We start from the raw sequence: 12,166 nt of genomic DNA on the forward strand, positions 1-12,166 counted from the left end.
CCTCAGATTATCCCTAGGATTATCTAGTCTATTTTAAAGCACTAGAGTCCCCTATCAGGAAAACTCACCCCATGTTTAATTACTTTGATTTCTTCTCTGCCTCTTCTCCCAACACAGGGAAGCCATTCACGGAAGAAAAACCAGCTTTTTCCAACTTTGCATCACCACATATTCTTTCCAAAGCTATTATTTATGTAATAAAATTTCGCTGCACTTTGTAAAAATCTAGCTTTTTGAGGCTTACAAATCTTAACAGTTAACCTATTGCCTCCACTGGAATTTGGAAAAAAATTATTTTGAAAAGGAATAGCTGAGACTTGACATTTTTTGTGTGTGTGATTTTCTCTTCCCCTAAGAGAGAAATGAGTAGGAATGAGAAACACATACATAAAGAAAAAAAAATTATCTTGCTGCCTTTGCATGGTTATAATTTATAGGAGGCCCTTTTCAACAATAATCTATTACCAGAATCAAAAAAATATAATCTCCATGAAGGCCAGGCCAGGATATTTGTCTCTTTTTCAGCAGATTGCAATACAAACCACATTCATGGATATGCTTCTTGATGATCTTTGTAATACTGTAACAGCTGACCATTTCCTCATGCCTCTTCACCTTAACTTCAACCTGGTTTTTCACCAATGACCTCACATTTCCTTCTCTAGCACTTGGTTGTGGGCCTCTTTTCCAACTCCAACTCCAACTCGCATTTCACTCTGGCACCAAAGGAAGACTCACACCTTCCTTCTTTTTAGTGATACCTCAAGGTCATTACCATATTGTGATCACCCTGAAGAATAGCCAGACAATTGTTATTTCAGAGCCATCTGACAGTTTGTAGCTCTAAAAATTAACTAAGGACCGCATTTGTCAAAAATATCCTAGTTTAAGATTTTGGTAATACAGCAACAGTAATTCCGAAGTCATTTATGACAATCAGTGTGGGAAGCACCCTCCTTCAGGAAGATCCTTTGCCATACAATACTCTTTCCCTGTCTGGTAATAAGGAAGCAGGGCTGTGGAAAGTAACCTTTTGTGGAAAGAAATACTTGGCTTCGAGAAGGCTTGAAGTTCATACACTTTTCTTGAATTAGATTCCCCATTAATTACTTTATCCACAAAGAGGTAATTATCAGAGTTATGTAAGCAATTAAGGAGATGCTACTCCACATTCTTTCAGCTTGTTGACCTTTCTCACTTTATTTCATGCGGCTATCTGAAACATCAGTGATTTACATGCCTTTTTTTTTTTGACAGATTTCTGTGTGTGTGTGTGTCCCCATGATGAAAACATCATTAAAGTAAAATATCATGAATAGACTCTTAAGAAGCAGAGTCTACTTAAAGTCCTGGAAAATATGAAAGCACTAATATTCATGGACAACTCTACACTCTGAAAGTTACTCCAAATTTTGTTGATCTCTCTTTTGTCTAGGAGTTTTTCAAATTTTCTACCATGATCATTTGTTAGTTTTATAATTACATAATAAAGGCATTACATCATACAATCTTTTGTTATCCATTGCACTTTTAAAACCATTCCTTTCCTTGTCCTCAGCAGATATATCATAGATTATTAGTACACAAGCAAAGACTTTCAACGTAACAGTACTTCATAGTGAGAAGAACTATACTGAGCTATCTCTATCCTAAGACAATGCACTAGGAAAGCACTAGGAATTCTTAAGCACTAGGAATACAGAGACGATCAAGGGGCAAGTTCCTTGCCTTTGAGTATACATGATCATTATAGCAAATGCTTTAATAGCGCTTAGTATATAACTCACCACAGCCGTCCTATTATCCTCCTTTTTAATAGGTGAGCAGAGGAAGCCACAGGGAAGTCATAGGGTAAAGCCGGAATTTGAACCTAGGTAGACTAGTACACGCTCCACGGCTTTAACTACTACATTAAAATATATATATATATATATATATATATATATATATATATGTATATAACTCCAAGTATTCCAAAGTTACAAAACACTTATCTACCAAAACTCAAAAAGGAGCACACAAACTTGCATAGAAAATAAACGTGGGCTTCCCTGGTGGCGCAGTGGTTGAGAGTCCGCCTGCCGATGCAGGGGACACGGGTTCGTGCCCCGGCCCGGGAAGATCCCACATGCCGCGGAGCGGCTGGGCCCGTGAGCCATGGCCGCTGAGCCTGCGCGTCCGGAGCCTGTGCTCCTCAACGGGAGAGGCCGCAACAGTGAGAGGCCCCCGTACCGCACAGAAGAAAATAAACATGTAAAAGTTCATAAATAAACCACAATATAACCTGCTCCACATAATATACTGACTGCAGTGTCCTGGGCCTCTCCCATCCTTAGGTAGCTGGAAAGTACAACAAAATAATACTTTTCACCTTTGGAAGCCACACCATCTCTCACACCAACCAACCAATTACTTCCTTAGAGAGAACAGGAAATTAACCTGAATATCATAAAAAATATATATATAGCATTAGTGATGTAGAATCTTTGTTGAAAGACAATAACTTCAATAGCAGAGGGAACTTTACCATTGCAGGCTTCAGATAACCTCTATATTTCTCAGATTTCATGCTAAATCATAAAATGCCATATTGTGTCTGAAGCTGTTTTTTCAATAGTCCATTTTCTTAAATGGACTAGCAAAGCCGTAAATACTGAGGAACATTTTGGCTCCCAATTCCTAAAGCCATTCTGATTATGCCTGGGTGATCATGGGGACGTCATCGGAACTACCAGAGGACTGGCTGAAATACCAGTGTTCTGGCCAGCTTACAAATTAGAAATTATACAGAATCCAATTTTATTTTTTTGTTAAGTAATTCCTATGAGGCTTTTAGGATGTCAGTGTAAAGTCCTTTCATGTGTAATCTTTATCCATTAGATAGGGAACAATGCCAATCCCCGTCATAAATACTTTCACAACCTGACACTGAAAATCCATTGCAGGGCATAGGACCTGCAAATAGGATATGAATCACACACATCCACTCATTCAGACAATCCACAAATATTCATTTTTAAGTCTACTATATGCCTATAATGTACCGGCCTCTCAGATGCTAGACGATGCTAAATGCTGAAACAGACATACTCAGTTCAGGCCCTCCTGGAACTTATTACGTACAGAAGTGCGTTCATTGTAAACGGTCAGGTCTCAGCCAATGCTATTATCATCAGCAGGTGACCAAATGATACAGCTTGCTTTCTAAACAAGCTCCACACTCCTTGCTTTCAACATTTTTGCTTTCCTTCAAGGCATATAATCCAGTGGTCAGTTTCTCCCAGTTAGTGAGGTTTGGGGAAAATTACCCAGTGAACAATTCCTTGTGGCCTCATTCTTTCCTCATACTCTCCTCTTTGCTCTTGAGCTAAAGAGACCTGGATTAAAGTCACTTGCTCTAACATTATTTTAAAATACGGCTGCTCCTGCTTTGAGGATTTCCACTGGACCAACACAGCAGCAAAGCAGCACTGAATCAGAAGCAGGTAAATTTCAAAATGACAGCTCTAAACATATCCACTCTCCTTTTGTTTTCTTCCTATCCCTTTGCTCTGAACACCTCTGCCCTGAGGCTCTGCCTTTACCCTTCTCTGATTACTGCTCCAAAAGGGTTTCCAAGAGCGGGGAGTATTTATGGTTTCATTTGCTCCCAAGTCCATGGTGGAAAAGGATGCTTGCTTTCTGATTCTTACTAATTCCACACTCACATCATTAACACAAAAATCATCATAAAAAAAAATTTCCTCAGCTTCATATTCTTCTGGGCCAACACTGAAAGAATATTTTCAAAGAAACAATATCCTCTCTCCTTTGCTCTTTTGAGTTTCACGTTCTTACCTCCAGTCTCATTTTCAACACTTATTACAGGATGCATCACAAAAACAGAAGAAAGTTCTCTGTGCTTTCCTGTACCAGCTAATTATTCTAATTTGTCTGTCTCTACCGAACAGAATGCGAAATCAACACAAAGCCTGATTATGCGACCTCTTCCAAGGGAATGGTCTGAGAGTTGTCTATTTACTAATGAAGCTCAGTGTGTATTAAGGGTTGACTGAAGCAATCATCAGGAATTTTCATCCCTTAAATTAGTCTTTTCTACCAGATGCACATCTTTCATTTCGGATAATATAACTTTTAAGTTCAGGATACAACGGAGAAAAGAAAAGAAAAAAAGGTAACCAACACAACATTTGCAGTAATAACACAGTAACAGCTATCATCCTTCCCTGAGGAATTCAGCCTACTTTATGGACACAATTTATTACAAACTCATAAGAAAGCTAACAAAGCCCCAAACCACTTCACAAGAGCATAGAGAGGTAAAGGTCAGAAATTATTACTGCCAGACCCAGCAGACAATGGCACCTACCGGAAAGAGCACAGGACAGGAAAACCTGGAAGCCTGTGTTCCAGTTTCGGTTATTCCTGTAAGCATTAGTACGATCTGAGTGAACTCAGCCTGCCCTGCTTTTTCCATTTATAAAAACCTACATTATCCTCTCAGTAGAATGAAATGCCACATCTGAAAAGTTGCAGATCTCTTTAGGAAAGAAAAAAACTCATGCTTTCCAACCAAAATGGAATAATTCAGTCAATGGAGACTTAATAAAAATCTGCCATAAAGCAATTGTTTACTTGAAATCTATCTTTTGTGGTATATTTATTGGGGTAAGGAGTGTAAGCAAATCATAATTAGAGTTACCAGTTATTCCAGAAATCAAGGTCATTGAGTTCAGATTCCAACTTTGACCCTGACCCAGGCTTACAGAGATGTAAGATGTCCCAATACCTCATATCCACCATACATGGGAGCAACAAGGTATGCAGACAGATCCTCTTATAAATATCCCATATGTAGTGGTTTTAATACAGGGTCTCAGATTCATTGCCATTCTTCGCATCCAGATGTGAGCATTTTCCCTTGAATTTGGGCAGGCTTTCCATGGCTTCAAACAATAGAGCAGGGGTCGGTAAATTATGGCTGGTGGGCCAAGTCTAGGCCTCTACCAGCTTTTATAAATGAAGCTTTATTGGAACACAGCCATGTTCCTTAGTATATGTATTGTTTGTGTCTGTTTTCACATCACAGCAGCAGAGCTAAGTAGTTGCAAAAGAGACTGTATGGCTTGTAAAGCCTAAAATATTGACTGTCTGACACTTTATGGAAAAAGGTCTCCAACGCCTGCAATAGTATATAATGAACATGATGCTATGTAACATCTAAGACTAGGTCATAAAAGGTCATGCAGCTTTTGCATGATTCTCGTGGAATGCTTCAACCCTGGACACTCATTCTCTTGGGATACTCTATCTTGAATCCTAACTACCACGTTATGAGAAGTCCAAGCCACATGGGCAGCCATCTATAGGCACTCCAGTCAACAGTCCTTGTTGGGCCCAGTCTTCAAGGGCCAGACGTGTGAATTAAAATTATCTAGATGATTCCAGCCCCAGCCATCTGAATCCTCATGAGCTGAGGTTCCAGACATCAGTCATGGAGTAGAGACAAGCCATCTCCTCTGTGTACTGTTTGAATTGCTGACCCACAGAATCTGGGCACATATTAAAATTTTTGTTTATTTCACCACTAAGTTTGGACTTCTTTATTATGTAGCAATAGATAACTATAGCACTGTGTCTGTACACAGGAGCTCTACATTTCACAGAGCACAGATTTTTAGATGTGAATGTTGACTGCTCAATTTCTAAGAAGAACGTATACACACACATAGGTACAAAATGTTTATGTATATGTAAATATTAGACCTATATAAATAATCTATATTATCCATAAAATGAGGGGGCCTTGATAATGGCTAACATTATTTTTCGGTATTTATTGTGTTCCAAGAACTGATAAATTCTTGCATTGTATGAATTTTCTCTTTAACCCTCATAGCAACTCCCTGAGAGAAGTAATGTTATCTTTATTTTATAGATGAGAAAACTGAGGCAAAAACAGATAACATGCTCAAAAGTACTCAACAAGTAAATTTTAGAGTCAAGATTTGAACCCAAGTTCTCAAGTTTTAGATCCCTTACTCATACTCACCAAGCTATATACTGAGGAAGGGGATGAAAGCTGATGCCATTACCTCATGCTCAAGAAGTCAGACAGAAACTTAAAAGGTACGGTTGAAAGAAGACAGGACTTGGAGTCGTAAGTCCAGAGCCTGAGTTATGAGATGAATTCTCCTCTCATCTAGATATAGGTTTGTTTTTAGAAAATGAAGAAGATCACTGCATATTTTGATTGTTAATTTCTGTACTTAATGATTACCAAAGAATGGAATTTTACCAGGGAGCTATTTTGCAATGACATAAATGATTGATTCAAACTCAAACCTTTATTATAAATTATTGATTCAAAATCAAATCTTTATTAAGTCTCCCTTGCATCAGAAGTCTTTCCCACTCTTCATTTCTTTGAAGCCCTTTCCTGTCTACTCTTGGCCAAAGCTTGAAGCTTAATTTAAAATTTGGAAATAAAATAATGAAATAGTCATAACACAGCAATTCCAATGCCTACTGAAACGGAAGCTCTAAATAATTTTTCAGATAATTTAGGAAATTAAAAATATTTACATCATAGATGCAAAGACAGAAGTTACTTGTGTAATAAATGGTGAGACAAAAAGTTTCTGGTCAAGTAGATTTGTTTAAATATGATCACTCATCTGAGTTCTACCCCTGTGCTAAAACCCAGTGACAGGTTGCATACAGCTTCTAAAGGGATAGTTCAGTGCATTGGGTCAAATTCATGACATAAAATGTGGTATTAGTAGTAGTACTAGAAGACAGAGTGACTGTCTTCTTTGGGACATAGATGAAGACCCCAAGATAGACAATATCAAGGACAAATTATGTAGAATAAGATATTATCTCAGTCCTTGGAACATGTCATCCAGGATAGAACAAGAAGTAGATTTATTATCAAGTACAAGAAGCCAGAGACAGCAAGCAATGAGTGGTAGTTGGTTAAAATAGACAGGTTTTAGAAGCAGAGGCACGGACGTAGAAAACAAACTTAGGGTTACCAGGGGATTGTGGCGGGGAGGCTAAATTGGGAGATTGGGACTGAAATATACACACTACTATACATAAAATAGATAACTAATAAGAACCTGCTCTTCTTATTAGCACAGGGAACTCCACTCAGTACTCTGTAATGGGCTATTTGGAAAAGTGGGGCTTCCCTGGTGGCGCAGTGGTTGAGAGTCTGCCTGCTGATGCAGGGGATATGGGTTCGTGCCCCTGTCCGCGAAGATCCCACATGCCGCGGAGCGGCTGGGACCCTGAGCCATGGCCGCTGAGCCTGCGCGTCTGGAGCCTGTGCTCCACAACGGGAGAGGCCACAACAATGAGAGGCCTGCGCACTGAAAAAAGAAAAAAAAAAAGTGGATATGTATAACTGATTCACTTTGCTGTACACCTGAAACTAACACAACACTGTAAATCAACTATACTCCAATAAAAATTTACAAAAAAAATAGGTTTTAAGAACCATAGTCAGGGAGCAGTGTGGATTGGAAAGACCTGGCAAGAAATATTTCTTCATCCTCAGACAGTGCTCCCCAAGCTGGCTATTGCAAGGGTGAGCATTTAAGAGATCTTTGACCTAAGGAGGACATGAGATTAACAATCTATCCCAATGTGCATGAATTATTCTCCTCGGTGCTATCAGAAATCAGATGGCATCGTAGAGCAGGGGTCAGCAGATCTTTTTTGTAAAGGGTCAGATAGTAAATATTTTGGATTTTCTGTACCATACATCTCCATTGCAACTGCCCATCTGCTGCTGTAGCACAGAAACAGCCATGCACAATACGTTAATGAATGGATGCGGCTGTGTTCAAGCCAAACGTTAGGTACAAAACCAGGAGTCAAGCGAGATCTGATCAGTGGGCCAGAGTGTGCGGACCCCAGTTCTGGGTCAGTGTTCACGGCTGAATGAGTCATGAGGCCTTAAGTTCCAGTTCTCATTGTACTACTTTCTACCTGGGTGAACTTGGGTTCGTCCTTTTATTTATATGGGCCACTGTATTAGTCAAGGTTCTCCAGAAAAACAGAACCAACAGCATGTGTATACAATGTGCCCATATATACTGGCAGATATAGATCTAGATATCGATATTGATGCCTAGATCTATATCCATATCTATATAAAGATAGAGAAAGAGAGAGAGATTTTAAACAATTGGTTCACACAATAATAGAGGCTTGGTAAATTCAAAATCTGCAGGTTAGGCTTCTAGAGACTCTCGGAAGAGTTGCAGTTCAATTTCTGTAAGTCTTCTGGCAGAATTCCTTTTTGCGACAGGGAGGTCAGTCTTTGTTTTATTAAGAGCTTCAACTGATTGGATGAGGCCCATGCATATTATGGAGGATAATCTACTTTACTCAAAGTCCACCACAAATTTAATTATGAATTTCATCCAAAAACACCATCACAGGGACTACCCTCGTGGCACAGTGGTTAAGAATCTGCCTGCCAATGCAGGGGACACGGGTTTGAGCCCTGGTCTAGGAAGATCTCACATGCCGTGGAGCAACTAAGCCCATGCACCACAGCTACTGAGCCCGTGCACCTAGCGCCCATGCTCTGCAACAAGAGAAGCCACCACAATGAGAAGCCCGCACACCACAACAAAGAGTAGCCCTCGCTTGCTGCAAATAGAGAAAGCCCACGTGCAGCAACGAAGACCCAATGCAGCCAAAAATTATAAATAAATAAAACATAAAAATTAAAAAAAACACAAAAACACCATCACAGAAATATCCATAATAATATTTGACCAAATAACTGGGCATGGTGGCCCAGACAAATTGACATGGAAAATTCACCACCTAAGCCATAGTTTTGTCACCTGTTACTGAGAAATATGACTTATCTGAGCTATTTTGATACCTAGAAGATACCTTCTAGAGGTAACACCCTCAGTATTTTACATGGTAGGCAGTAGAGGGAATGAGCCCATTTGCCCAGCCATATGACACCTAAAGGATAAAATTCTGTCTTCTCTCTCCAACCCACAAGGATGAATGCCAAAAATACATCACTTATATCTGCTTTAGCTAACATAGGATAGGTCTGCAACAGACCTATGCTCCCAGTAAGTCTCATGAAATGCTTTTTCATTAAGGGGAGACTTTACTTGCTAAGATTAGAAGCAAAAGAGGGTGGTGGATGAAAAACCGCCCAAGGATATAAGCTCATGCAAGGAAGCAGGAGAGAGAATGGGTATCCGAAGATGTGCGCTCTGAGCCAACACTAATTCCACAGCATCAGGTTATAATTCAGGGAGCCCAACCGCTGGGGTTTTTTTCCCCTTCTTCTTTTCCCCCAAAGAGAGACGAGCATACTGCCAAAGGAAGAGCATTAGTCACCACAGATAAATTCCTTTCTAGAGCTGATCTCACAAATGATTTGGCTCAGTGTAGACTATGATTTGGCTCCCAAAACCATAAGCTAGAGCATTTCATTCCAGCTCCCTCCTCAAATATCCATGATAGGTAAAACTCTGGCATCAAGTAGGTCTTGAAATCTCCCCAGGTGATTATAATATGCAACCAGGGCTGAGAATCTGGAGAGGTAGAGCAAATTTAAATTGAACTTTAGTTAAACAGTAAAACAAGCTCTGACTCTACTGGCTGGAGCTAGACAAGGGATATGGATTTAGTGGGATGAGAAGATGAAGGACACCAGGGAGTAAATCAAATGCTTTACACCTGTGCTTAGCTAGTTGTTACTCAGATAATTCAGACAATCTTACAGCACCTGAACCCTGAAATTCCTTAGTTCTGTTTACAAAAAAGTAACTCTTCAAGTAACTGAACTCTGAGAATCATGCAACTCATAAAGAAAAAGAAGAAATCTTATTTTTTGAATTAGTTGATTTCATATATACTGTTTCACTTTCATGATATTAACTACTTATCTTTCTTTCCATTTTATGTTTGAGGAAAGTAAGGCTTTAAAGTCTCAGTAATTTTCTCAAGGTCACTTGTTAAGGGTGTGGTAGGCAGCATAATGGCTCCTAAAAATGCCCTCACCCTAATCCCTAGAACCCAATAATATGTTACCTTACATGGTAAAGAGGACTTTGCAGATATGACTGAAGTTATAGGCCTTGAGATAGAAAGATTATCCTGGATTACCTCATGGAACAAATCTAATTGCATGAGTCCTTAAAAGCAGAAAACCATTCCCAACTGTAGAAAGAGAAAGAGAGAGATGTCCTAATAGAAGCAGAATCAGAGAGATGCAACATTTTGGGTTTTGTAGGTGGAGAAAGGGGACTCTGAGTCAAGGACTACAAGTGACTGCTGGAAGCGGATGAAGTCCAGGGAACAGAAACACCCCTAAGAGCCTCCAGAAAAGAATGTAGCTCTGCCAACACTTTTTTTTCTTTTTTAACCATCTTTATTGGAGTATAATTGCTTTACAATAGCGTGTTAGTTTCTGCTTCATAACAAAGTGAATCAGCTATACATATACATATATCCCCATATCTCCTCCCTCTTGCATCTCCCTCCCACCCTCCCTTCCCTATCCCACACATCTAGGTGGACACAAAGCACAGAGCTGATCTCCCTGTGCTTTGTGGCTTCTTCCCACTAGCTAGCTATTTTACATTTGGTAGTGTATATATGTCCATGCCACTCTCTCACTTCATCCCAGATTACCCTTCCCCGTCCCTGTGTCCTCAAGTCCACTCTCTATGGCTGCGTCTTTATTCCTGCCCTGGCCCTAGGTTCTTCATAACCATTTTTTCTTTTTTTTTTAGATTCCATATATATGTGTTAGCATATGGTATTTGTTTTTCTCTTTCTGACTTACTTCACTCTGTATGACAGTCTCTAGGTCAATCCACCTCACTACAAATAACTCAATTTCATTTCTTTTTATGGCTGAGTAATATTCCATTGTATATATGTGCCACATCTTTATCCATTCATCTGTCGATCCTGCCAACACTTTTACTTTACTCAATTGAGACCAATGTCAGACTTGTAAGGTAATAAATTTACGTTGCTTTGAGTCACTAAATTTGGGATAATTTGCATGAAAGCAATAAAAAAAATACAGAGGTCCTACAAGAGCCAGGCTATATATTTATACTTAAGTATTTCTGAAATGAATTTAACCTTGTGATTGACAGCAGCAGCAGCAGCAGCTTCCAAGGGATCCCACCACACACCTGAGGCAAAAGGAGCCTAATACAAAGCAGTGACAGCAGCAGGTCACTGCCCCACACTTGGGGTAGAGGGGGACTTGATCTACTGTAGCAGCAGCATAGCCTGAATGGGAACCCATCCTCCTGTGGCACTAGTCCCATCAACATTAGTCTAATCTGCTAGCATCTGCTGTGCCAACAGGCCCAACATATACAAACCCTCCAACTCAGTAGCATTAAGTGAGCCAGGCTCAGTGTTTCCTGAAACTCATATCCAGTTGCACTGGAAATCCAAGATATCACCTACTGTTATGAAAACATAAACAATAACAGAAGACTGGGAACTTCAGAAAGAAAAGGGGAACAATGGAATGGGTGAAAACAAATGGGGTAAATATAAGAGACTATCATTAGCCTCATGAGTTTCTTAAATTCTATATGATGGTCAAAGCAAAAATGATGACACCATCTGATGGGGTTCTCAATGTAGAGAAAGGAAATACTACAGAAAATCATACTTTAAAACTGGGGAATATTAAGAGACCTAAATGGAAGTAAAATTTTGAAACTTCACTTGAAGTAATAAAACACTGATTCCAGTAGGCTATGATAAATTACATATGTATACTGTAATGCCAAAAGCAACCACTAAGAAAACTATACAAACAGTATACACAAATGATTATAAATGAATTAAATTAAAATGGACTTATTAAAAAATGTTTAAGTAACCCACAAGAAGGAAAAATAAGGGAAACACAGGATTGAGAAACTAAGGTAAAAGACAAAACAAAAAATAACATGGTAGACCAAATCATTGACATGGCAATAATTACATTAACAGTAAATGATCTAAATAACAAAGTCAAAGACAGAGATTGGAAGAGTAGATTAAAAAATCGCAAGCATGATCCAACTATATACTGTCTATAAGAAGCTTACTTTAAACATCATGATATAGGTAGTTCAAAGTAAAAGGATGAAAATGA

The 12,166-nt window shown here is 39.2% G+C and overlaps 1 long non-coding RNA gene and 1 pseudogene across 1 annotated transcript; one reads left to right on the forward strand and one right to left on the reverse strand.

The window, feature by feature from the left end:
* Positions 1-12,166, reverse strand: part of LOC137221958 (UDP-N-acetylglucosamine--peptide N-acetylglucosaminyltransferase 110 kDa subunit pseudogene) — a 210,379-nt pseudogene that overhangs the window by 175,061 nt on the left and 23,152 nt on the right.
* LOC137221962 (uncharacterized) lies at positions 3,112-4,641 on the forward strand. Its single transcript, XR_010942221.1, has 2 exons — positions 3,112-3,485; positions 3,951-4,641. It is a non-coding gene; the product is annotated as an uncharacterized lncRNA (long non-coding RNA).

Source organism: Pseudorca crassidens, chromosome 3 (assembly GCF_039906515.1).
Source record: "Pseudorca crassidens isolate mPseCra1 chromosome 3, mPseCra1.hap1, whole genome shotgun sequence".
Lineage (NCBI taxonomy): Eukaryota > Metazoa > Chordata > Mammalia > Artiodactyla > Delphinidae > Pseudorca > Pseudorca crassidens.